This window comes from Melospiza georgiana, chromosome 4, assembly GCF_028018845.1.
Source record: "Melospiza georgiana isolate bMelGeo1 chromosome 4, bMelGeo1.pri, whole genome shotgun sequence".
NCBI lineage: Eukaryota > Metazoa > Chordata > Aves > Passeriformes > Passerellidae > Melospiza > Melospiza georgiana.
Genome location: NC_080433.1, coordinates 12,299,914 through 12,327,884, shown reverse-complemented (window position 1 = coordinate 12,327,884; position 27,971 = coordinate 12,299,914). Strand labels below are relative to the sequence as shown.

General features: G+C 43.1%; 1 protein-coding gene across 5 annotated transcripts in view; it reads right to left on the bottom strand.

The window, feature by feature from the left end:
* The window catches only part of WASHC1 (WASH complex subunit 1), a 56,923-nt gene that overhangs the window by 27,194 nt on the left and 1,758 nt on the right, over positions 1-27,971 (bottom strand). The window contains exon 1 of one of the 5 annotated variants that reach the window (XM_058023430.1): positions 10,546-10,582. The exons of 2 other annotated variants lie outside the window; for them this stretch is intronic. The gene's annotated coding sequence lies outside the window, so the exon portion shown is untranslated. Of the gene's footprint in view, positions 1-3,370; positions 3,876-5,887; positions 6,023-10,545; positions 10,583-27,971 lie in introns of those variants that run through there. 2 more of the 5 variants (XM_058023432.1, XM_058023431.1) reach the window with 2 other exon arrangements.

The following is a 27,971-nucleotide window of genomic DNA, read 5'->3' as shown; positions in this document are numbered from 1 at the left end:
TGCTCCAACAAACACACCATCAGGCCCTTCCAAGAACAGAAGCCATGAAATTACAAGGCATGCATGGGCACACACCCTTGCTCCAAGTAGGTTAATCAGAGTTCTTCCATTCTGACACTCCCAGGAGCCCTTTGCTGCTTCTGGACTGGATTTTTCCTTAGGAACTATCTTAAAAGAAGCCTCCTTGTTTTAGAATCCTTTCACATCTCTAGCATTACCAGTCACCAAAATGTTTCAGCTGTGTGCCACACTCCAGAGCTGTAAGAACACTTTTGGAAGCAGCTGGGCCAGTACCACTGCTCTACAGCTCAGCCAGGAGAAGGTCACCCACCACCCATGTTTCCATCCTGAGCTTTGCTCACCTCTCCCTCAGCAATTCCCAAAAAGTTGGGCTCCCATGTCTTTACTCACAAAAATAACAAAAAAGTTCCTGGGACTTGGAAGAACATAAAGAGAAAAAAATCCATGTCTCTGAGCACATTAGAAATTTCAAACTCATAAATACATTTCTATTAGGACATTCTAAAGAATGAACAAAGCATCTATACATTTTGCTAACCCAAACTCTACTGCTAGGTCTGCACAACTCCCTCCAAACTTGTTTTCTCTGTGTCTCTTCTCATTCAGGCTGTAAAAATCAGGTTTTACAGGTGCTCATTACAGGGTTTCACCACACAGAGCTCTGTATATCTGTATAAGAAAATATTCATTAAAGTGAGGAGAAGCAAAACAAAGGAGGATGAAAATCCAAGGTGTCAAAAACAGACAGGGACATCTCAGGATGCACCACATTCCCTGTGTGGTACTTGCCAGTCTGCAGGAGCCAGTTCAGAGAGCAGTGCTGTGTGCAACCTGCATTCCTGGCTCCACAGCAGGGCAGGCTGAGAATGACACAGAAACACAGCCCATACTGGAGAAAAAAAATCAGGAGCCTGAAGAGAGACAGTCACAACACAAAAAAAACAGTTTAATATGTGAAAATTAGAGGGGTCTTCACACATTCCTTCAATTCCCTATCTTGCTTCACAAAACAAAGAGATAACAGATTAGACCTGCCTGCAGCCATTTCTGTATATTTAACAAACACCACCCTCTCCAAATTTTTCCTTTAAGATGACACCACAGTAGGGTAGGAAAAGCTTTCTGTAAATGTGATGCGACTGTTATTTAAGGGTATTCTTTTGGGATGTGGGGTTTGCTGAGTTGTTTTGGGTTTTTTTTGTGGGGCTGTTTAATAATGAATCATATGAGATTTAAGAGTATGTAGAAGCCTTTCCACAGTTAACAAATTTGCAAGATCAAGCCCAGCCATTACAAAGCTGGCTCTGCTGCCAGTCTAGGAAGCCTAGACCTACTCTGTTTCATTTCATGCATCACTGGCAGCAAGACTCTGTATCTGCACTCTTTAGCAGCAATGTTTGCACACTGATTAGTCTTCTTGACTGGGGCTGCTCTGCAGACAGGAAATTATTATTTAGAGCTGTAAAGCATACAAGTTAATCTGAGATGAGTACAGCTAATTGTGAGACAGCAGTTTTTGATCTGCTGACCACAATCAAGCTTCAATATTTTTCCTTTCAAAGCTACTATTTGAGTGTCACCATGGAATAAAGGGGCCAGATAACACAGCAAGGACGTGGTTTTGAGTTACTCTGGCCCCAGCAGCAAAAGGAGTTTATAATCCTCCCTGCCACTGGTCAAAACTCTGCTGTTGCATCAGTGCTCCTGATGTTTGGGATGCCTATTTTTAACTCAAATCAGCTCAATGACCCAATTTACCACCACAGCCAGATAAACAGCTGTAATTGCCCAGTCATGAAACACAGGGAGAAGCAGGGGCAAGAAGGAAACTTCTGAAACTTTTTTCATTATCAAAACCATTCCTGTGTAAAGGTAATCCTAAGAAAGCCAAGACTTTCACCTCTTGAGGCCAGATAAGATTATACAGCCCCAATATGATGTCTCAGACTCTCACCAATCCTAATTCTCCTGGTGTCCTTCCTAAAACCAAGCTCAGTTCAGCTGCTGACTTGGGAGCAGTGCTCCTCCAGCTATTCCCAAAACATTTCTTTCCCTACAGACTCTCCTTCAGGTCCCAGTGCTCCCTTGCAAGGAGAGGAGCCCCCAGTACTGGGCAAAGCAGGAAAATCCCTGCGTGCTCCTGCTCACACTGCCAGTTTGTCTGTTGGCAAACATCACCTTCACAGGTTCTCCATGAAGACTCTCAAAGGAGCTTCAGATTCTCACCTTTCCTAAAACAAACAGTGGAGAAATATGGCAGACTCTGGAAATTACAGAGATAAATACAAGAGACAACTCTTTCTGTGCAAGAGAACAAGCTGGAGAGCTATAGCAAGGAGGGAAAACAGCAACATAAATGACTGGACTTGGGCACAATCCCATGCTACAGCTGCTATTTGTTACCTCCTAGGACCAAATGAATTGAGAAATAAGCCAGTTTTACAAACAATTTGAGTAAGGGCCTCCACGTGGTTAGAATAAAAGGAGAATTGCTTCACTTAACAGAAACAGAAACTGCAGGAATAAGGAATATTTTAAAAGGGAAATTCAAAATATTACCAGCAGAAGTCAGGAAGGAAAGCAAAGACTGAACATCACTCAGTAAGACTGGCTCTTCCTTTATCTCAAACTCCAGTGCACTGAAAGGAAGCAGCACATTTTCTAGCCATGCTCCACTATCAGAATTAGTACATAAAAATAAAAAAGTGAGTGCTGGGTGTTAAAAATATGTCAACTCTTCAACTCTATCCAATGGGTGTCAAGACTTCATGTAACATGAACAGCAAAGATGGAAATAAACTGTTTATATCTTACATACAGAAGGGACTTCCAGCAAAGCAACAAACTGGTTCCAGAATCTTACAGAGGGTGTGTTCCTGCAGGAAGTACAGCAATGCTGGAATTATGACAGCTGACATGAGCTACAGTGAGAAATGGACACAGAAAGCATGAGTCACATACTCAGCATCCAAGAGATTTAATCATTAGTGGTGTGACCACCAATGGGTCACACAAAGCAGAAGAAACAGCAACACAGAGCTTTTCTTTTTTTTTTTTCCTTCTCTCTTTTTTTTTTTTTTTGTGATCAAAGAGGCTCTGGAAATGAGCTGTAGCATCTGGGGGCTCCATCCAGCTTTTATTGAATTATTTTTTCTATGTCAACTTTCATGATCAAGACAAATATGCTCTGGTGTTATATAATAACCTCATTTACCTTATTAAAGTAAAAAAGGTTGTTTTCTCACTGCAGCACCTGCTTCCAAGTGCTATGTTCTGATTTGGAAGTTCTGACTAAGGCTCCTGGCTGCTTAGATTTGCACTTCTGCCTTCAGCTGCCTGTGCCTCTCACCTCAGGCAGGCTGCTCCAAAGCTCCTCAGGGCTGGTGGCTGTTCCTCCTCTGCACTCAAAGCTGCTCTCCCCTCTCAGTTCAACACTCACACTGGCAAAAGCTGAGGGAAACAGCAGGAGTGGGAAACACAATCAGCCTGCACCAGACTGTCTGGCCTCTGCAGAACACCTAAACCAGGCTGAGCACTCCAGGGTTCCCAGGCAGCTGGAACCAACAACTGGGCTTGCTCCTCACTCCCCACAGCCAAGTCTAATGCCTGGAGGGACATGTGCAGCTCTGCCCCTGGAAAAGAAAATATATCATTCACTGCTCTGGATAGGTAGAGAAACACTCCACCTGCTTTCCTCACCTCTCTCCATAAGAGTAATTACATTCTCATGTTAAGGCAAGCCCTAAAGAACTTGTCACAGAGCAAACAGAGTTTTTAAAAGAAGCAACACTTCCCTAAGTTCTTTAGAAAATACTGCTCTATGGAGGATTGACTACTGGGATAATTATCTAAAAATAAATCAACCCCACAACCTTAAAATATTTTAGTTTTTCAAAGGAACATAAATAAAGGCAGTATTAACAAAATAGCATGGCTGCCCTTAACACAGAGAATGTAAAGTTGTATACAAGCACTTACCAGCTGAGTACTTTGCTGTGAAAATAAAGGGAGAATAAGGCAAGCCATCAACAGTATCTGCTTCCTTAACATGCTTCAAGAAGCTAAAAAGAGCAGGCTCAGGGGAGAAGAGGGATTAAATACTTTGAAAAAAATCAGTGTGTATACTTCAAAGCTACAATGGCTGCTTTAGCAATTACTGTGCTGCTGCTTCTGTCACTGCACTGGAAAGGCAGCAAGAACCAGAGGCTTTAATTCCCACAGGCAGTAACATCCCCAAAAAGAAGTGACAGGCTATCTCTAACCCTATGTCTCTCTTTTGTAGGATCCTCATAAAAGATCCTTGTTAGGACAGAGGGATCAGCAATATGCAATAAAACACCTCTGCATATCCCTCACTATTCCACTACCACCAGTATGGATCCAAAGTGGGGACAGAACAAACCACAAATGAACTGCAGTTAAAGATCAAACACACTCAATAGAGGGAGCAGACAGGCTCTGGGCAAGGCTTACCAGAAAGTGCAAAGTCATATCCATAACTTGGTTAACCAAGGGAATCATCCCAAATTCCTCCCTGAGAGTAATTTCTTACATGTAATACTTTCTACATAATATACATAATACTTTCTACCATGTTTACCTGGACAAACATTTCCCCATGGTCATATCCAGTAGCATATTCAAGTCATACCTGGATTGTTCTGGAGGCTTGCCTAGAGGCTATCCCAACAAAATATCAGAATAAAATCCTCTAAGGAAAAAATAAGAATAATATAAAAAGTTAATTATGACACCTTGCCCTCTACATATAAAGTAACTCCTGTGAGTTTACCAAACAGAGAACATTTAAAAAAGAGACTTGAAAAGCAAAATATGCCATTGCATATGAAATGCTGCTCAGGGCAGGAGAAGGCAGTGTGTGCACACAGATGTAAACACTGAAACAAAAGCTAGAAATTGCTCCAAGGCAGCACAGGAGCCCACATACAAATCCATTATTATGCAGCATACAATCATTGTGCCCTGTGCTGACATTCATGGGAGGAGATGGAATTCAGTCCCCCAGCAGAGCACACAAGAGGTAACTGCCCTGGATAGGAGAGCAGGATGCATTTCCAGCAGTGACACGAGAGGCTCACCACAGCCCCTGTGCTAATCCAACTTCACCCTTTTTTGGGGAAGCAAGGTGGGGGCAGGAGAGAAGCACTTTTGTAAGCTAAGAGGATGAAAGGCCTATTTATATTTTTTTAATTAACCATCTTCTACAATGTTATTAAGCAGCAATCAAAGATGCAGATGCTACTGATTTGATTGGCAAGAAGCACAGTGTGCTGTATATTAAGGAACTCTGCCCCTATAAATAGGTCTAATCACATCTGAGGGCTGCAAGGCAGTGATGAAAGAAAGCATTAATGAGCCCCTAATTAGGGCCTGTAGCAGGCTGTACTCCACCAGGGTGCTCATGTTACTCTCTCATAGTAGCACCCTCAAACTCCTTTGTAGATGTCACTGCTTTGGTGTTAAGACCTCTAGTAGCTATTTTACACAAGAAAGGGGTTTCTCCATCTTTGGAGTGCTTGGCATTGGCTGTGATTTTGTCTCCCAGTGCTATTTCTGGAATTCTGTCCATTCCAGCTGTCCCACCCTGCCCACTAGCAAGGAGTGAATTAAACAGAGGAGCTGGAGTTCCCCAGACACAGAAACTGGCAATGGGTGCAGGAAAGTGAAAACTTGAGAAGGCATCATTCTCCCTCTCTCTCAGCAGCAGGAGCACACCACAGCCCAATCTACACCACAAAGTTGCTTTAGTCACAGCTGTAAAAGCCATTTCTGCTCCTCCTCTCCAGCTTTGGAGGATACTTGCTCAACCTCAACCTTTGAGCCTATCCTTACAGCACAGCATTACCTCAGAGCAACGCCAGCAACAAAAACTCAGCGTAGAAAATGGATCCTACAGGGCATCTCCTGCTCCCACAGCTGCTCATTGATACAGGATGACCTGAACAGCCAAAGCCTTTTCAAAAGGAGCCAAACTCACATCTCACCATGGCCCTGCAGAAACAGTAGAGGGTCACAGACATCTTTTATGAAAAATCCTTTCCTTAGGATTTTTCCTCCTGAGAAGCTGAGAGGCCTCAGGAACAAAATGTAAACATTGATTATCTGCTGCTGTGGAATGCAACAGGTGCATCTGAGATTGGCTCATGTGGTTGTTTCTAATTAATGGCCAGTCACAGTCAGCTGGACTCTCTGTCCGAGCCACAAGCCTTTGTTATCATTCTTTCCCCTTCTATTCTTAGCTAGCTTTCTGATGAAATCCTTTCTTCTATTCTTTTAGTATAGTTTTAATGTAATATATATAATAATAAATCAAGCCTTCTGAAACATAGGGTCAGATCTTCTCACCTCATCCAAGAACTCCTGTGAACACCAACACAGCAGAGCACTGAGACACCTGACAGTCAGCAGGACCACCTGGAGAAAAGCACTGGCCTGTCAAAACTCTGCTTCTGGAAGCAGGAGCCCAGCATTTAAGGCACCTCCTTCTCAAGAAGCCAGAGCCTGTTCAAAACACCTTTGGCTCTGACACTTTGCTTTGAAAGAAAGAGCTGAGGCAGCTACTATAGGTGAAACCTCCTTACCCAAAAAACTACTCAGAGCCACTCAGATTTGTTGGTTTGTCACTACTGGCATATTCCACTTAGGCTAAAGAGAAAGAACCAAAATTTGAGATCTCAGAGCCCAGCTTTACAGCAGCATGTGGCAACTCCTTGGCAAAATATCTGACATCTAAAGATGGATTAGATACAACAAATTACATTGAATCTCCAGAGAGAGAATGCTATTACATTATTTTTCTTTTTTAAGAGAATCTGTAAAGTAGAGACTTAAAAGAATTTAGAGGTGCACTTCAATCCTGCCTGCTCCATAAGCTAAGACCCCCTCTAAGCCACTACTGTCTTCAGGACAATCTTTCCTGAAGAGGCAGCCTCCCTCCCTGCATCACCTTGCTGAGAAAGCCCTGTCCTCCAGCACAGCCTGAAATTCATTTCCTCCAGCTGGATACATAAAGCTCATTTTGGCAGACAGATGTTGATAAGTTAATCAGATAATCCCCTCTGCAACTGCCACCTTTGGCTCCCATCAGTCATGGAGACAAACAGATGCTGGAATGAACAATTGATCTGATTCCAGGGCAGCACATACAGCTGACCACAAACACTCTGCTAATTGCCTATCACTATTTATTACAAAGGCAGCCTAAACAAACAGCTTAGCTACACCTACTCTGCAAACATCACAACTAAAGTTGAGAATCCCATCCCAAATGTGCAGACACAGCTCCTCCTTTGATTTCCCAAATGGGGGCACTTTGGTTTTGTGTGCCTGAAGTACACAGAAGGCACTGGCTATGCAAGGTCCTCTGGAGAGGCATTTCTCTGCAATAACTTCTCTTAAACAATGGAATTCCAGAACCAGGCTAGCCAGAATGCTGCTGTAGAGCTTCCTGCAGAGTGTCAGGAGCTTCTCATCCTCACCATCAGACCACAGCAATACTCACTTCCAGAAACACACTGTGCCCAAAATAAAAAAAGAAGAAAGAAAAAAAAAATCCTAGTTTTGCCCTCTAGTTTTCTGATGCAAAATGAGCTCCATCCTCCTGCAGAGAGACCTCAGCTGCAGATCCAACCACTGCCACAAACCATAGCTGGCAGTGTCCTGGCTCTCACCTCCACATTCAGCACCCTCTGTTCCAAAGTTCTGGAGTTTTTCAGCCTCCAGGCTCCACCTGCAGCATTCCAACAAAGCCTCAGACGTTCACGTAAGGAAACAACTAATTCAAACCAGGGACTAGATCAGTTCCTGCCTGTTTTATGCATTCAAAAGCAAAGGCAATGCTTGCATTTCTAAGAGATGACAGGAGGACTCACTAAAGAGGGAAAGTCTTCAAGTGCATTCACATTTGCTGGAAGGAATATCCCTACAGAGTGGCCTGAGTGACAGGAGCTGATGAAAAGCTGGGTCAAAAACATGACACCTGGATGAAGGATTTTCTGGGAAAGGTTATCCTGTGAGGGAGTCTAAGCAGAGCTGATTAGCTACAGAAATTGCTTTTCTGACTGATAAAAATGATTCCCCTCAATCTCTTACACCACAGCCATGGGAAACATAACAATTTCAGGCATAATCCTCTTCTTCCTCTGTACATTACCTTTAATCTAAAAAAAATGTTATGAAAAAGAAATCTGCCTTGCTTTCAGGATTACCTCAATACTATTTTTCCCCAGCCCTCAATTTCTACCCTTCCCTTTCACTCCCCAAACTGAGCCTGATGTGACCACAGCCACCTGGTATTCCCAGAAGCCAGATTGCAGAGGAGCTCCCAGGGATTATCTGCTTTCAGTTTTCTGGCCCAAGAACCCCTGAGCTGAGAGAGCAGCACTTTGCATCTGAAGGAATGAAGATTTAAAATTCAGTTTCAATATCTGGAGTGATAGAAGAAGGACAGATGCTAAGAATAGCAGCCTGTGCTGCTCCAGGCATTCCTCAGGCACCCTCCTGCCTCAGGCTCTGGAGCTGTGGCTGTTTCCCCCTATCCAAAGCATCCCAGCAATACAGAAAGATATCAGGCAGCCTCTACATTCCCAGCTTTACTACTCAGACAAGACAAACATCATGAAAGATCAGCAGAATTTATCAGCAACCTTCCTAAAATAAGCAAGGCAAGTTGACTGGAGCACCTCTGGTTCCCAGAATGAAGAAAGGTCTCTACAAGGACATGCCAAAGCCACTTTGCTTCCAGGCCCTGCCTCTGGCAAGAGCAGCACTCTCACTCTTTGCTCTGCTTCCTTTCAGTGCTCCAGCAAAGCTCTGCACTGCAGGGAGCTGCCAAGGAATGGGGGCACCTCTCACTTCCACTCCAGGATGGGTGAGAGGCCATTCCAAGCAAAGTGCCAGCTGACATTTGCCTCAGCCACTGAAAGCCAGCAGCACCCCACACTGCCTGCTGGAAGCTGCACTGTGACTTGCACAGAGTCAAGAATGAGCCTGCTCTGCACAGGGATAACAAGCCTCCTCTTTGGAAAGAGGTTTTTGGAAAATCCAGGTGTTATTCAACCATTCAATATCTGAATCTCATTTAATAAGCAAAAAAGAAAAGGAAAAAAAAAACCCAAATAAAACACAAAACCCCCAAATAAACAAAATAAAAAGGAGGGGGGAAACGTATCACAGGATTTCCTGTTGATTACTAAAATAAATACTATCAATGACCATCACCACTGGATGTGAATTCACAATATTCCCTAAATCCATCAGCATCCTTTCTTCATGTACACAGCTAGGCCTAGCAGTCCTGTGGTCTCCTTATTGCTGGCCAACTCATTCTTTACTTTGAACATAGAAAAAGATGATTCCAATAAATGCATCAGCAATTTGGGTTCACTTGCAAACACTGACAATGTGATTTTATTTGACAAATCGCTACAACCAGCACAACTACTGGCCTGGGAATAGTACAAAGTACTGCAAATAGTACAACTACTTGGAATGGTACAAAAGACCCAAACCCCATCACAAGCCATCAGTCGACTTTCTGAGGAAAAATCACATAAAAAACAATACAGAATCCTCCTTCTTTTTTGTTGTTCTTCCCTTCAGGATGCAGCATGTCCCATCAGTCCCTGCAGGGTACTTGACCAACACTGAAAAGAGGCATGGCCCTCACCATTCCCTGAAACACTGCGTGGAGCTCAGGAGTCCTGTATGCCACTGCCAACTTGAGAATTCCATGCTCCGTGCCTGCCTGGCACATCTCCCACCCCATGCCATGGCTCACCACCGAAGCACCACGTAACAATCACAGAATGGCTCAGGCTGGAAGGAACCTCCGTGGGTCATCTGGCCCAACTCCTTGCTCCAGCAGCCATCCTAGAGCACCTGGCACAGGACTGCACCCAAATGCTCCTTGAATATCCAACAAGGGAGGCTCCACAACCTGTCAGGAAAATCTTTTTCTAGGCTGAACAGATACAGCTGCCTCAGCCTGCCCTCATAGGAGAGATGCTCCAGTCCCCTACCCAGCTTTGTCGCTCTCTGCTGGAGCTCCTCCATGTGTCTGTCACACTCCCGGAGGAGCCCAGACCCGGACACAGCACCAACGCTGGGCAGAGGGGCAGCATCACCTCCCTCGACCTGCACGCAACGCTCTTCCTAAGGCACTCACGAAAAGTGGATGCGCTAGGAAGAGCATTGTCTGCAGAACCATTTTCAGGTTCTCAAGAGCATTGCCAAGAACCATTTCCAGCCCTGCTGTCCCTCCCTCCCAGCGCTGCCAAACTCTTCTGCCCGAGAGCCACCGGGTCTCCCGCCGGGCAGCGCCTGCGGCCCCCAGACGTGACAGGCCGCAGCCCCGGCACAGCCGGAGGGCACCCACCGGGAACCGGCCCCTCTCCGGAGCTGTCCCCGGAGCTGCTCCCGATCCCGATCCCGCCCGGGTCCCGGGGCTCCCCCGGGACTCTGAGGGGGCCCGGGCCCGGCCCCGCCCCCGCGCGCGCTCCTCACCTGCCGCCCGCGGCCGCGCCCCCGCGCCCCGCGCCGCTTCCGCCCGCCCGTGGCGTCACTTCCGGGAGAACCGAGGCTCCTCAGGGCCGCCCCGGGCGGGGAACGTGAGGGAAGGGCGGGATGGCCCCGGCCGCGGGGAGTGAGGGAAGGGCGGGACGGCCCCGGCCGGGGGGAGTGAGGGAAGGGCGGGACGGCCCCGGCCGGGGGGAGTGAGGGAAGGGCGGGACGGCCCTGGCCAGAGAGACCTCACGGTCACCCAGTGCAGCTCCCGGCCCTGCCCGGGACATCCCCCCAGTCACACCCTGTGCCCCAGAGCAATGTCCGAATGTTCCGTGAGCCCTGTCAGGCTGTGCTGTGCCCACTGCCCTGGGGAGCTGTTCCAGTGCCCAGCCACCCTCTGGGGGGAAAAACATTTTCCTGATGTGAAAAAATGCGTGTTTTATGATTGGCTTTTCGCAAATATTAAAATGAATATTATATGTGTTGTGTTAGAAAGTAACGCTGTATTAATTCTCTTAAGTAGCGTGTTAAATATAGTTTTAGGTTATAAAAATGTTAGAAGAAGCTATGTAGGATACTTTTTTTTTTTTAAAGTAAGGACTCGCAGCGAGATAGCAGCCACAGGACACCTAAATCTGTCAGAGAAAAAGAATGAATTGCTCTCTTATCAGAAGAAACGAACTTCTTCCCACCTCGAAGGCACTGTCAGGATTCAGAGGAAGAAATTGACACTGACCAGACACAATCCTGTGTTTGAATGGAATTTATGCATCATGTATGAGGTGTATGAATATGCAACAGGCTGTTGTTTTTAAGGGTTAATCCTTTGTTAATGGGGGTCCTTTTTCGGACGTCCTTAACTCTTTGTCTCTATTGCCTCATATTGTCCTAATTCAAATTGTCCAAATTATTACTCTGGTTGTATTACTATTTTTGTAACCATTTTATTACTATTAAACTCTTAAAATTTTAAAAACAAGTGATTGGCGTTTTTCACACTGATACTGACCTCAACCTGCCCTGGCACAGCCTCAGGCCATTCCCTCGGGTCCTGTCACTGTCACCACAGAGAGGAGATCAGTGCTTGTCCCTCCTCTTCCCCTCTCAGGAAAGCTGAACATTTTTTGCTTTGCTTCCATGTAATCTGGTATAGAGTATGGCAAGCAAAAGGGGGCATCTCTGCCTCACACTCCACTGCTCATGTTTAGAGTTGGGCAATGTAAAAGCTGATTTAACAAACACAGAATTTTTAAGAACGTGGCACTAGTTTGTCACCGTGTTGCCTTCACGCCTCCCTTTGTGCACACATTCCAGCAGCCGACGTCTCCCAGCACAAACGCTCATGAAAAATGAATTGTATCAAACCCACACTTTAAAGGGCTACGTGCTGCACATCACAGAGGTGTTTGAATGCTTTTCCACTTCAGGATCAGAAACAACTTCTCCAAACTTATGTAAACAGTTGCAACTTCACGCCATTTGAATAGCAAACACCAGATTTTGGATGCACCAGGGAACACTCGTGATTGATATGTAGCATTAAAAGCAGTGCACAGGGGAGAAAAATTAGGCAAGCCTCTTCAAACAGGGAATGCACTTGAAGACATCAGCACCCACTCATGCATATTAGCTCAGGGAAAAGGGTAAATTCATTACATAAATTACCTGTTGCAGATTGTTTGCAGTGGGAAGTGCAGAGTGAAGGGGGGCAGTGATGTTGGACCCAGAGGAGTTGCAAAGGAGTGGCCAGCAGCAGCTCCTGTGTTTCAGAGCCTGCAGGAGGTACAGTCCTTCCCTTTGTGATGTTTTAATGATGGGCCTGGTGAGACCCATAAGTGTGGAGAGCATAAGGGCAAAAGGTCTGAGCACTAAGGACCAGGATAGGAGCTATTGAAACTCTCTATGAGGAACGGAAAATGCTGCCAAAAACTCAAAGCAGATAAAAAATCAGATCTTTCTGAGTCTGAGCAAGGAACGTGTGTGTGTGTGGGTGTCAGGACCTGTCAAAAATAAAATGGGGAAGCGGATGTAAGGAGCAACAATCCAATCTATTCTTATCCATTTTTATTTCTGTACTGCTGACAGAAAGCCCGCCAAATGCTTCTTGCTGCTTGGTGAAATCCACTTCAAACCATTTACAAAGTTCAAGAGAAAGCAAGAGGTGATGGCAGGCTGACACAGTCCCTTCCCATGCCCTCCTGCCAGCCTGAGGAAGAGGAGCCAGCAGGTTTGCAAAATCCATCATTGAAGGACAAAAAGAGAGCTAGCTAACAGAGAGAGAGAGAAAAGGAAGACTGGATCTCAGAGGGACAGCAAGTCCTGGGTGAGCAGCAATAGCATGGCAGCACTGGACTGGATAAAGCCCCTGGTGGTGGGTGAGGGGCTGTAAATGGTTGTGGATTCCTGGGTGATGTTGTCACATACCAAACTTCTTCCCTGTGCAGACAACATCTGTCTAACCAGGCACGAGCAGGTGTGGACAACAGCACAGAAGGAGTCTGGAGGCAAATCAGGAGAGCAGCTGCTTGACACAGAGTTCAGTTCAAGTGCAAAGGCACCAGTCTCCATCCAGCTGCATGGCTTGGCTCATTCCCAGCCTGTGGAATACTGCACACAGTTTCTTCTCTCTCCAGAGAAATGTTTGCTGGATACATTTCATAACCTTTCACTGGCTGTCTTTGGTGGTCCTGAGGACAGGACCCCTTTAGCTCACCAAGGACCACTCTGAGGGATCTGACCGGCACCTGTGACCACCAAGCTCACACTGCACTGCCTTGCATTGGCAATTCCAGCCAACAAAAAGTCACACACAGTATCTTCCTCCTCCAACAAAAGGAGCACTACTGTCTAGAGTCTTCTTCTGTCTGATAGCTTTTCCACCACTACAATGTTCAAATGTTTTCACCCTGTCCAGAACTCTTGCATAAAAGCATTTTTTTCCTGCAGGCTAGACCCATTGCAATTATCTATACACAAACTGATCACCCATCTATTGTTATGTCACAGACACAAATTCATGAGCAGCAGCCAACCCTTTTAGATTCACATTGTATTTGAAGTCATTTTCACATTTCTGAAGCTGCATTTTCCCAACAGAAAATGCTTTTTCTGAAGTAATAAAAAAATAAAGGGCAAACCAAAACACTCAACCTTCAAAACATTAAATTAACTTGCTCTTTCTTTTGTTATCTTTTGCTGAGCAAAGTTACCTTGGGCAGGTAATTAGTGTCTCACTTTTCTTGCTAGAAGAAGGGAAACAATAATATTTTTCCATCTTTAATATTTTTCGGATAGAAAATGTTGCTGCTTAATATTTATCATTATTATATTTTACATCAAAATTTAATAACATAAAACTCAGAACCTGAAGGCAAAATGTAAAAAGCAAAGGTGAGGAGATTACAGAACGCTGCTGTCGTTGTGTTTTGAAGGTGCTGGAAATTCTTGTAGTCTGTTGAACAGCATTTGTCAAACATTCAGCCAGAACTGTCTGAGTCACTTTTGCTCAAGGTCAGAACACAAATCAGCTCTTGCTCCAGACATCCCTCTTGTTTTGGGGGTTTTCAGATCTGAGGGATGTTTTGCTATTGCAGTTGGATGTAGGGTCGAACTCACCTAACCTTTAGAACTGTTTGGAGCTCAGATTTTGCTTCAGGTCTGACTCTAAAGCTTTGCTTGTAGCATTTCTTTAGAAGAACAGGCAGGAAGGAACTCTGTGCCTCTCTGTGTCTGGTGACAATTAGCACCTCGTCTGAGTGCACACCAACAACCAGTGCATGCTCACAAGATGCTGAAACGAGACAAAACTAAACAGTGATTTGTCATTTGGGAGTGAAAAGCAAAAGGCAAAGTGTCTTTATTTCCCCATGGCATAGAGAGGCTCTAACTATAACATGAATACCTGCATTAGCTCTGAGGAATTACTGCAGGGGATAAAACAAGGGCCAAGTGCAGCCCCTTTTCCTTTTGCTCAAGCTTTCTTCTGACTCAGATATCTGGAGACACTTTTTCCACACACTTCCTCACAAACATGTGGCTTTCCTAGAAGCCTTTCCTTTCTCCCCCTACAAGTGGGGCTTTGGTGTAAAATGCAGTGGAATGGAACAAACTAGAGCCTGAAGTTGATAGAAGTACCATACCTGTACCCCTTCTCAACCACTCTTGTTTCTCCTTCTCCTCAACTCCTTCTGCTTCTACACTTTCTCCACTACCATCCAAGCCTACCGCTCAGCCCTGGAGTCTTTAAACATCACTCACCAGCATCACATTACCTATTCCTTATGAGTGGCAGAGCCCTTCTGGTGCCCTGTGCCTGCACTGCCCTTCAGACTGTCAGTTCTGCAGGGCACAACGTGTCAGTGTTTCCCACAGGGCTCAGGCTGAAGCACTCAGACAAGGCTGGGAACCACCCCCCAATAAACAATAAAAATTCAACTTCTTCAGTGCACACATGAGTATAAATTGACCCTTGTATTCCTGGCACAGGTAAGGATGGTACCTCTTTGTATGACTGCACTGAGCCAGTGTCTCTGACACACCTTGAACTGATTGGTAAGGAAAAGCTGGATGGCAAAGTTCTCTCTGTCTTAGCTGTGAACTTCAAAGTGCCAGTCTTCACATTGGATCCACACAATTTTGCATGCTCACAGAAATAGTCTTTGTTGACTTAAAAAAACCACATTTCTGAAGTAGACCACAAAGAGTAGAAAGTCTATGGAGAGGAGCACAGCTTTGGAGATGAGGACAGCTTTCCATGCACATTCTTTCACTCTCTGGCTCCTTTCCATGCTGCCAGAGCACCCTCAGCCCTGAGAGAGCTGAGTGGGGCTGCCCTTGCTGCTCTGGGAGATGAGTGGGAGCATGGCACAGCAGCGTGGCTGCAGGCTAATGCTTTTATTTCTGCAGTGTGGATTCCTCAGAGCCTGCTCACAGAGGTAGGGACCAAATCCATTCTTCTTGCATAACTGAACTCACCATTCCCACTGGGCTACCTGGCAAGAGATCAAACCTCCCATGCCAGGCCTTTATAAAAAAATAAATGAAAGGGAGAAGTATTAAGAACAGCTGGCTAAGAGAAAAGCAACAGGTATTGTAAGGTCATCCATTTAGCCCTGCTCCTAAATGACTTGTTTACCATTAAAGTCAACACATACAAGACTCCCAGAACCTGCAACATATATTGTATGACAACCATGCAGTCTTATCCTCACATTTGTAACACACAGCTATTTGCCATGCAGTCCTGGCTACTCTCAGGGCTTTTGCTGGTCAGAGTGACCCTGAGATAGTTTAGAAAGTCTCCTTTCCCAGCCTGGTGCTCAAAGAGGGAGTCAGAACTCTTAATTTCTCAGTCTCAGGGTGGTTTGTTGTTCCTTATCTATAAAATCCTTTCTCCTGACCTGCTGAGGTCTGTTCAGCAGGACAGACAGAGGCACTCTGCCTGCCCCTGAGGCAGTGTTGTCTTTTTATACTAAAAACCACATGTACAATATTTACAGTTACTTTCCAGTACCTATCACCTATGTTAGACATCTGTCTCTTCTCTAAACCAATCCAAAAGTGCCAGCATCACCCAGAACATGGAGGCCAAGAAGAAGGAGAAAGGCTGGACATGCCCAGATTCCTCCATCTTGACCCCCGAACCCCCATTCTAAAAACCCCAAAAATCTATTTTTTCACCCCATGACAAACTAATTATTATTCTACTTGCACTTCTGTGGCTTGCAGATCCTCATATAAAGGTGGTGATTTGCTCCATGGGTCATAATCAAAACCACAGGTGTCTTGGGCTCTCTGAGCCCCCTGGGCAGAAGTCCTGGCACTCCAGGACATCCCTCTGGCTGTCCTGAATTCTGACAGGCTACCATTTAATTTTCAAGGCAGAAGCCAGCTATTCAAAGCTTCTCCCCTTTGCTGCAGCCATGAGACCACTGCTGGCTGTGCTTCTGCTGCCATAACAAAGCCAGGAGTTGTCATGAATTCACTGATTGCCCTCTGCAGAGGGTGAACCCAAGCAGGAAGGAGCCAGCTACAACTCCCAGCTAGAATGTGAGTGAGTCATTGTGGAGATCACTCTTCTTTTGATTCTGACAACCATTAAGTTTATTTAGAACAGTGTAGGTGCTAAATATTAGATGTTGCTTCCAAAAAAAATTGAAGATTGATTTTTTTTTTTATCATCTTGAAAGTCTCAAATAAAAATCATCACGCTGATGAAAATTCACTGCACTCCCTCCCCCAGCTTTGGACATTACTTTTTGTTTTGTTCTTAATTCTTCTGGACTTTTAATTCCTAAAAGGAGAAGAAAAAAGATGGAATTCTCAAAAACATTTCTTCCTTTTTATAAAAACAGCTCTTTTAAAATTTTGTATTTTTTAAATCACACCTATTTAAACTAGGAACTTTAATAGTATTTTATCAGTTTCCAACACTAGCTTCAATGTTTTTAAATGTACATTTTAATGCTTCAATACAGAAGTCATTGCTGGATACAAATTAGGGGATTTCTGAATACATTTGGAAAGGTAATAAAAAGAGAAGCAAGAATGAAAAGAGATGCAAGACCCTACATTAAAGATTAGGACTAAAAGGAACTGGAGAGAAAGGTGCTCTATTAAAAGCCTACTGAAAATATTAGTGTACATTAAGGCATTCTGACAAATGCTTGTCTGAATACTAACAGCAGGACACTCAAATCATTTTAGGACAGTCTGTTTCCAAGCAGAATAATGAGAGGTAAAAGCAAGGGGGGAAAAAAAAAAAGAAAAAAAAAGCCTTTGGCAAATAATTCATTTTCATTATTGTCACCATCAATTAGGACTCAGTCCTGCACCATTTAATTGTACTTTTGACATTGCCTCCTAAAAACATATTTCAGAAAATTAAGTAATATGTGATTAAGAAAAATGTGTACTTAAATGAAATTTGCACTTTAATAAAAGGTTGTTCCTGCAGACTTAGTTTCAAGCTGGAAACAATTTTTCATATTTTCAAAAATAAAAACTAAATAACAGAAATCAATATTCCCTGGGAATAAAACACACACCTGTGAGAAGTTCATCCAAACTCCTTGCTGTCAATAACTAGCTCCTGTTTTAGGATTTAAGGGGATGTTCAAATTGGTTGGTTTGTGCAAATAATTGATTATTTGATTTAGTTGTTGAACCAAAAAATTAAACTCTGTTTTTTTTCCAAAGACATGCCCAAACATTGTTTTCAGTGTATTTGGTAAATAATAAAATGTCCATAGTTTCAGGGTAAGTTATTTGCTATTTTTTGGTTGGAACCAACATTAGTTCTGTAACCTTTTTTTCCAGATATGTGCAATAAAAACAAAGGACTAGATTCACAGAAGAGCCTAGGCAATACATTCAGAGATTTTTTTCCCAGTTTCTACTCAAATGGAAATTTAGTGAAAACCCAGAATTCCTACCTGAAATATTTGCTTTCTGAACGAGAAGTGAAATACATGTTAAACATTTCCAATGAAATTGTTAGTTTTGCATTTCAGTCTTTCAGATGCTTTGTATTGCTCTTCAGTATTCACATCAAGCTTACCTTATATGAGGCTATTATAATATTTCACATCAAAGCCTACTGTTTGAGGCTATTATAATTCCTCTGTGCTGCAGGCCAAATGTCCTGGTGGCCATTAAAATTATTCCATATAAATGCTTTGTAATAGCTGTATGCCAAGCTGCCATGTTAATTCCACAGGATTTTTCACTAGAAACATGGTGGGTTTTTTGCATTTGTGTTATAACATCAGATCCCTACTTAATTCTAAGACCTACAGATGTAATTTTTCTTTTCATTTACAGAGCAGTAGGATACATATCTCCCACTTCAACCTTTAATTCCCCTTCCCTTTTAGAGTGATGTAAAGAGGCCAAAATAATAGTGTGCAACACAACATATATTTTAACAGCATTTTCTCATTGTTTCATAATAAAACCAGTGCATTTGTTTAGCAAGTACTTCTATTAGTATTTCTACATGCCAGTAAAACAGCATAGCTCATTTTTAAAAAAAGTACTAGAGCTAAGCATCTATAGGTTACTCTAGGCTTTAATTTTTTCCTGCTCCTGGGAAAAGACAAAGGGCTAAGGGAAAAAAACCAACAAAATCTAATCCTCATTGTTTTAAAAATCAAAAATATTCAGTGAGTGCATCCCAAATTCACAAATAATTTTTCATTGTTCAGTTTGACAAATAAACATGCAGGGAAATAGAAAAGCACAGAGATGGCCAGGACAGGCCAGTGCAACAGCATTAGGAGCAAGAATCTGGCTTGTAAGGAAGAGTCAAAGGGCTCAGGACCTTCACAGAACAACTGCTACAGGGGAGAAAGAGTATCTGAAAGGATCCAATCATATAAACATAAGGAAGAGAAAGATTTTTGAGTGTACCCTACTTATCAGAAGGAAAATAAAAATATAAACCAGCCACAAGAATATCCCTTAAATTTCAGATTGGTCTAGTAGTGGTTGCACTATATCCGGAGGACAGTTGGGGCAGCACCTACCTCTTGTTGTGCTGACTGGCATTTACACTTGAGAGGTCCTGACTTTATTTTGGGCTTAATTCACAGAATCACAGAATGACCTGGGTTGATAGGACCTCTGGAGATCATCTAGCCCAACTTCCCTGATAAAGCAGGTTGCACACGATCATATCAAGCTGGGTTTTTAAACTGGTGTCCAATTCTGGGCCCCCCAGTTTGGGAAGGACATTGAGATGTTTGAGTGTGTCCAGAGGAGCAACGAGGCTGGAGAGGGGCTGGGAACACAAACCCTGTGAGGAACCACTGAGGGAGCTGGGGGTGTTTAGCCTGGAGAAAAGGAGACTCAGGGGTGCCCTTATCACTCTCCACAACTCCTGAAAGGTGGCTGCAGTCAGGTGGGGTTGGGCTCTTTCTCCAGGCAGCACTGACAGAGCCATAGGACACAGTCTCAGTCTGCATCAAGGGAAATAAAGGTTGGATATTAGGAAAAGTTTTTCACAGAAAGAATGATAAAGTTGTGGAATGGTCTGCCCAGAGAGGTGGTGGAGTCACCATCCCTGGATGTGTTTAAAACAGACTGGATGTGGCACTGGGTGCCAGGGTTTAGCTGAGGTGTCAGGGAATGGGTTGGACTCAATGATCTTGAAGGTCTCTTCCAACCCAGGGATTCTGTGATCTCCAGAGGAGACTCCACAGCCTCTCTGGACATCCTGTACCAGTGCTCTGTCACTCTCAAAGTAAATCAGTTTTTCCTCATATTCAGGTAGAACTCCCTGTGTTTCTGTTTGTGCCCTGTGCCTCTTATCCCATTGCTGAGCCCCTCTGAGGAGAGTCTGGCCCCATCCTCTTGCCTGTATTCCTGACAGTCAGGCAAATGGTGGCACAGCATTCCACCTTGTCCTTTTCACTGCAGAGCAGTCCATCTGGAGCAGCACTAGCAATAGCTTTGCTCCTTTTCCTCTCTGGAAATCCAACCAGGACAGGCAGACTATTACATTAAAGGTCCCTCCATTCCTTTGAATATAGGCAGCAGGACACATCATTAACTTCACAGAAGGGAAGGAAATACAAAAAAATTAATGCCAAGCCCAATATTGTTTCAGTCACATTTGGTATTTTATAGCCTGATTTGTTTAGTCTGGTACAGTACTGTTTATGTCCTGAAATCTATGGTCTGAAACACAGGAATGTATGTTATGGAAGAATCCCTCCTGCTGCAGAATCTCAGCCTCTGCATTTCCAGGAGCTCAGGACAACATGAAAAACTAATAATGCCAGGCTTGCATTAAGAACAACTGGTTTTATTTAGGTTCTCCAGAAAATAAATTTTGATTTTTATAACTGACTGGCTTCATTTCACAAGCAGAATTAAAGAATAAATATCATATTTTTTGCATTATATCAAAACTCAGACCATATCAATAAAGTGTTAGCTGCATCTAAAAGAGTGGCAGAAGGAGGTAAATGGAAGTTGGCAGCTGATGCTTTGGCCAGACAGACTTTTGTGCTTGGCTTGAACTCACTGATTTCAAAATGAGGCCTCGTGCACCTGCTTGCCTGGAGCAGCTTATAGGATTGGGGTCAGAACTGCAGCTACCAGGGAAGCCTCTCCCTCAACCCTGCCTCCAGTTCTTATCATTGTCATGCTTACATCATGTTTAGCAGAGCTAATGCAGCCTGATCTCTCTAAACTATGTCATACTAGTGGAAGAAAAAAACAATGCTTGTCTTGTCTGCCCTCTCCCCTGCACCCTCTTTCTTTTTATTTATTATTATTGTTACTATTGTTTGTTTTTTTTTTTTTAATGATGACTCTGTGAGAATGCCAGATTTATTTTGGCAGATATGGATGCTAATTCATATCTGCTATCACTGAGAGACATGATCTGAATTTGTGATGTCTCTCTATTTATAATCCATTTGTTATCTTAATAAATATTTGTGATTTGTTTATCTGACACAGATGACATGTTTATTATTACAAATAAGCTTCTTGGTCATGATTCACATTGGTCTCTATTATTTTGGACTGTTTTCTTTTATCTGTAGGCAGCTCATTCTGTTTTATATATTCTGTCACAGTTGGTTGTGTTTTGCCTTTTTGTGCTGATCTCCATAAAAAAAGACCAGAATATCACATAAAGTTAAAACCCAATGAGAATGTGTCAAAAATCACCACTCTATGACATCCATCCAGCAGTAATTTCAATGTCAAACAGAGCACAAACCTGAACAGATGGGAAGCTTTTAAACAAATCATAACTTAAGTCATCAGCAAATAGCTGTGACTCCTTTAGGATCCAGACCTACACACTCTTACAAAATGGACTTCAACCCAACTTTCAAGTTCTGACTCTTCCTTTTGACTGTACTCAGCATGTCTTTATAACAAATATTCAGTCATTCTCTTCAGCTTACTGAGAGCCCTTTAGGTACCTTTCTGCCTCTTTTTGCACATTCACATTTCTTCCACAACCTCCACAGCAGTCTTGCCTGCAGACCCAATATCAGCCTTCCCCCTGGCTCAGTTCTGCCCAGCCTGTGAATCCTCAGTCCCTAATTCTATCACCTCCACCAGTCTCCCTGTGTGCCATGCTGCCCAATCCACATCAGATTTTGTGGCTTCTTAACCCTCCCTCCCTCCCTCCAGGGACAGGACCCTTTGTCCTTTGCCATTTCTTTGCTTCCCAAGGTGAGCACTGCAGAGGGAATGAGTACCTGAACTGTTATCTCTGCAATGGATGGAACCACAGAGCAGTGCTGCTGTGAGCTGTGGGCATTGTTTTCCTTATTTCATCTTTTAAAAATGAGTGTAGGGTTGTTTTTAGAACATACTTCTGCTCACTATCTGAAAAGATCTGCTAGGCTGCTCTTATTTGAGAGGTGTACAAATAAGGTAGCCAGAAAATCAGTGGGGAATTTCTCTCTGGACAAGGTAAATATTGGGAGTTTTCAGCTGCTTGCCTTATCACCAAATTGACTTCAACCACTGCCCAAATCCCATCAGTTGTGAAGAAATTCACGAGACTGAATGGTTTGCACCAGAGCTTAACCTCACTTTAAGCTAATTCATGCAACACAAAAGCTGGACCTGTGATCTGCCACCATTTGAGCTACCTCCTGCTCTTTATGGGTCTCCCAAAACAGAGGGCTATTTTGTGTCTTCCGCATGAGGCAGAGATTCTACCCTGTGGAATGAATCTCTGAAACAATTCTGCAGAGTTCCTCAAAGAAAAGTCTGGAGCAAGTTCTTTCAGTTTTGAGTTTTGCCTGTTCAATATGCTCCTTGAAATTCTTTCAGACACCAAAATAGAACACAGAAATACTTGTCACAAGACAGCCTGTCTGAGCAGAAGGGATCCTGTCTACAAGCAGATTTGAAGACAAAAGCTGACCTGAGCAAAAGCCTGACCCCATAAATAATGAGCAACAAGAGACAGCAGCACATCTCAGCAGCGACCCCTTCAGCAAACATTTGGGCTGCCTCTGGTTGGTCCATGCTGCAGAGCAGGAAGGCTGAGAGATTACCTCAAAAGCCAAAAAACTCCAAGGACTCAAGTTTTCATAAAATTACATCATTTAAAGAGATCAGTCCGTTTATCTTGTTAAAAATAATATAATCAGTTGATCTGATCAGTCATCTTCAAGGAGAGAACAAACTTTAGGACCAAGGAGCTCTTTACTCTGGTAGAGAACGGCATAATTACTCATGTCTGGAAAATAAAAAGGATAACTTAATATAAGAAAAATATTCCAACTTGTCAACCATGACAGAGATCAACCACAGTGACAAAACATCATGGAAGGAGACAAATTCCCTACCTTTCTCTATCTTTCCAGTAGTACCAGAAGCATTTCTGGAGATATGTTTTTCTTAAACTCATATTCCAAGCTGCATGAGGTTATACAGCATGTAGCACATCAGGCCAGATGCTTTATTGATTCGTCCTGGCCCTAATTTCCCTGAGAATTCAGCATCTGCGTCCCCCTGTTATGCAACCTGAGCCCAGACCACAAAAGCCACCCTGTCAAGGTGACCAGGACTGCACTGAGGTTCTGTGATCAGAGAAGGCTCTTTGTGCTCCACATGAGGATTGAGAAAAGCCAGGAAGAGTCCTCTGGTGTCTTCTTCTTTAGCCCTGCAGCTAAAAGCCAGGTGTTATGGTCTGCAGTCTTACCTGCTTTAAGCTGAATTCTGCAACAAGGTGAACTTCCTTGTGTTGAGGCTGTTGAATTAAGTCATACTGATAGCATAGAATTAGAAGCAAAAGGGAAAATGTCTTCTACATACCAAACATAAAGAGTTGAAATGTGGTAGGGACAAATGCTGCTTCTTCTGTTAAGTTATTTTTTTTCTCTTCAGTTAAGAGCTAAGCTGAAATAAATATTTTAAACAGCTGCTCATCAGAAAAATGCTGTATTGTAGCCTGAGCTGAAATGCATCCTGTTCATGAATGTTTGTTGTTCTCTTGACAATATTTGGTATCTGCCATTACAGAAAAAACTTCTAGTTGGAGTATGAATTACACTTAAGATTATTCAAATTCTTTTTTTTTTTTATCTTTTTCTTTCCCCTGTGATCTTACACAAGATCAGATCACATGAACTTGTCCCCTCTGAAATCTGGAGGAGCTAGTCAGATAATATTGGGAGAATCAAGCTCATATTCAGGTTGGTTTTTTTTTTCATTTTACTGCAGTATTTACAAAAGACTGAACAATTGTCAGCTCAAACAAAAACCTGACTGACTCTGAAGGAAATGTCTCTGTGAAGCTTTTGCTCTCTAGAATTAATCAATTAAGTGGTCAAAGCTTAATTTCATGAAAAAGGCAGAAGATAATGTAACATTTAGCAACATGAAAAGGGGAAGTGCAGTCTGAAGAGAGACCTTGATTCCTTTGAATTTGAAGTAAATAACAGAGGGCTGCAGTAGCACAGTTCAAACACAGTCAAGATTTTAAAATGTGTCAAAACCACACATCTCAACTAAGGCTACAATCCAGAATTTGTACTTTCTCCTGATGAGCAGCTGTTTTAAATACTTACATTGCAGTTTAGCTGTACTCAACTGAAGAGGAAAAATACTCAACCAAAACTGAAAGAAACCGAAGTATTTGCCCTTACTATATCTCAGCTCTCTAATTTATAAATTGGGATGTTTCCCATTGCTTCTGGTTTTATGGTATCAACATGAATTAACAATTCAACAGCCACAACACGAGAGACAGAGAGATTTCACCTTGTTGCAGGTGCCAGCACTGCAGAGCACAACACCTGGCTTTTGGGTGCTGGACTAGAGGGTGCCAGAGAACCCAAAGAACACTTTTTCAGTGTTCACTGGGAGCACTGCTGTTGGTTCCAATGTTTTCTAATTACAGGCACTGAGCAGTGTCCTGTGTGACTGTGGGCAGCACTCTTCTCTTGTGTTAGCTTCATTTTATCCATCTGTTTAATGGGTGTCAGCAGAGAGTGACTTGGCTTGGACTCAGGCTGGTGAAACATCTCATTGATCTGAACAGTTTTGGATGCAGCCTCAAGTGAAAAAAGCCTGAGTGAAAGAAGCATTCAGGAGAAGCTTTTTGTTTTTTTTCCTCTGCTATAAATTATGCATGAGAACATTATTATTGTCTTGATTCTCTCCTCTATTTTGAGATTATTAATCGAATTCCTGCAGAATTCTTTTTGGTCTGCAGCCTGTTTGCAAGCAGTTATGAGAACCTTTACTTGAGCAGCTGCTAACTTCCAGGTGAGACTGAAAATGCCCCCATCCTCCCCCTGAAAATGCCCCCATCCTCCCCCATAAAATCAGAATGAAAGATGGAAATACAGGACCATGATTCTTGCATCCCTTACCTCCTATCTTTTACTCTAGTTCTGTAGGGTTTTATATGGTTTGTGCTATGCTTCCTTGTGTGTTCTCCTTAAGAACTTAGATCTGAGGGGAAATATCAGCTGTGGGGATTTCACCTTTCTGACAGGAAGAAGGGGAGAAAATGTTTGATTAATTAAGGTGAGTTGGCCAACTCTAAATGTGCCCTTCTTTAAGGATCAAGGATTAATCTTAAACACAAATAATCTTTGTTCTATTCCATGTCCTTGTACACACCTTTCTAAATTCTCTTTCTCCTCAAACAAAGTCAATAGAGATGCAGGTCTTATAGAAGTATAAAAATCTTATCATAAGCTTATGATAATAAGTCCACAGAATCATAGCTGGGAACCTAAGCAATATGCCCTGCTTCTCCAACTGGAAGCACTTTGGATACTGAATTACCAGGGGGAAGTTGTTAACCTTGCAAGGCTAAGGCATGGAAGGTGGGGGAAATTGGGATCAAATGCAAGAAATGAGGAAAAGACTGCCTGGGTTTGCTGTGATGACCTCCTGTCCAAAAGGAGATAGAGTGTAACTGAGAAGGGAATGCCTCAAACAGAATTTCAAATGGAAAAACACGGGAAGTCTCTACCTGTCAAAAAGGCTGGAGTGATTTGCTTGCATCAGGTTTCAGTGAGCTGTTGAAAATTACAGCGAGATTAGGACCTCTCAGAAAATGTTACAAGAACATTCTGCAGTGAAATTTTTTCTGCAGTTGAAACACTTACTACCTTCCCTATCTTCTTAGTATACCTTTATTTATGGATTAATTTTACTCTGAGTTAAATAGCTAAAGAAATATAAAATTAAATCATGTCATATTAGACCTTTCCATTAAATCCTGAGGCTTGACTCATTTGCATTTTGTTGTGGATTTATAATGCATGCTTATTTTAATTACTACTGCTGCACTTTATTTGTAATTGTCTGTGCAATGCCCAAGCACCTTGCTAAGTGGATAAGAAAGCCACTTTATTCCATAAGAACATAATTAATCCATTATTATTCATTATTATTTTTCCTGGAATGGACTGAAAATAATCAGTACTTTGAAAAATACAATACCAACAAATTATCTGTGGCAAAAATAATTTTAACAGAATTCAGGCTTTCCTTATCTTTGCCATTGCTTCCTTCCAGATACTATCTCTCCTAGGGAGAGAAGCAGCAGCATTTAATGACCTGAAGTTTGTGCTAAATGCCAAAGATGTTTGAAATCACAGATCTGTTGTGTTGTGTGTGTGTGTGGTGTTATCACAGGTCTCTCCCCCCTCATCCCTCCTGCTGCATCCTCTCTCCTCAGCTTCCTGCATGGCCTTGGACAAATCATTTACCCACCGTGTGTCTGCATTTCCCTTTTTCTGATGGCTACAATCCTGCCATTCAGTGTTCACCAGCCTGCAGAGCTGTGCAAATGCTGTGTGCAGGTATTGTGGCAGCACAACCACACGGCCTCAGTGATGGCTGGATAAAAGGGGAGGCATTTTCCAGCCATGCAGGATCTTCCTCACAGACAGAAAGGAGACATTCACTTTGTGGTGATGTGCTTGCAGATTCCTCCTGCATGAACACTCCATCTTCACTGCATTTTCTTATTACAGAGGATTATGCAACTCTCTTAACTCTTGAAGTTTTGTAAGGAAATCCTTGCATAGTCCCTCATGTTAGGCACAAAAGCATTCTGCTGCATTTCCTTTGGCACGTGCTCTCTTTAGAAACCTGGAAGGTCAGGGCTGGTTGTAGCCTTTTTGTCCACCAGTTACAACATCTGCACAGAAAATAGGTTTCTTTCTTACTTTCCTACTAATCTGCTTGGTTTTAGCTTACCAATACATGGTTGTAGGTCTCTGTTTAATTTATGACAAAGATTTATCAGTACAAATTAGGCTAATAAGGCTGGCCAAGCAAATTAAAGGTGCAGAAACAGGGAGTGAATACATCAGGTCCACTCTGTGCAGTAAAAGTCACATCTGACAGGCATTGAAGCACCATGACACAAGAATTCCAGGCTGTTTTGCCCCAGCCCCAATCATCCAAATCAGGATTATTTTTTCTTTTTCTTTAGTATTTCCTTAAGAATACATGCCATGACCTGGCTAGCTTTACCTGGATTGGCCAGTGTGATGTCTATGACCCTTATTTCTTCATCTCTTTTATCCAGCTGACCTGCAAAGGAACATGATGCCCACTGCAAAACCAGAACTCTGCACAGGGCTTGCCTTAAGCTTTAAAAGAGCCTCCTCTGTTCTACCAAATAAGCAGTCTGTGTTTGAAGTCTCTCCTAACAATGATCTCTGTGTGTGCACATACAATTATGAGTGTGCACTAGTGTGCACCCTGTTTGTATCCCAGAATCTGCTAATGCCTAAATCATGTTATTTCAGTGCTGTCCCTGAACTCTGTTCCTGTAAGGCAAGACTCAAATTCTGCTGATCAGTCCTGCCTTTGAAAGCAGACAGCATGCCAGCACAATTTCTCAAACTATCACTTCCACTCTGCCCCAAATATAGCTTAGGTGTTTTCACCTCCTGTCTTCCTGTGTGTGCCTTTTTTCACATTCCCCTGTAACCATCCCTCCCCTTGCTGAATAATGCCAGTTTCTGCTAAGTCAATCTCCTGTCATAAAACATTATTGACTCACATTAGGCAATGAGATGGAGGAACTTTTCCCATTCAGTTTTCCAATAAAATTATAAATGTGCCAGATTTGAATGCTCATATCCTTAGAGTTCACTCTGGGGTCTTCCCCCAACACACAGGGGAAATGTGGCAATGTTGAATGATACTGCAAAGCCACCTCTAAGTGCCTGCAAGAGAGCTGTGAATAGCAGCTCTGGTTCAGGAGAAGTCTGTGAACAGTTTCTAATCCTGGTGATTCTGTTTGCACCCGTTTGCATTCCTAAGGCTGTCTGTGAACAGAAGGGACTGGAAATACACCTTCCAGCTCATCTGAAACAGACATTCTCTTTCACATTTCTTCTTTCCTCACTTCATGCATTCCTTGCTACAGAGCAGGTCTGGCTGATCTGAAAAGGCAAAATGAGAGTAGC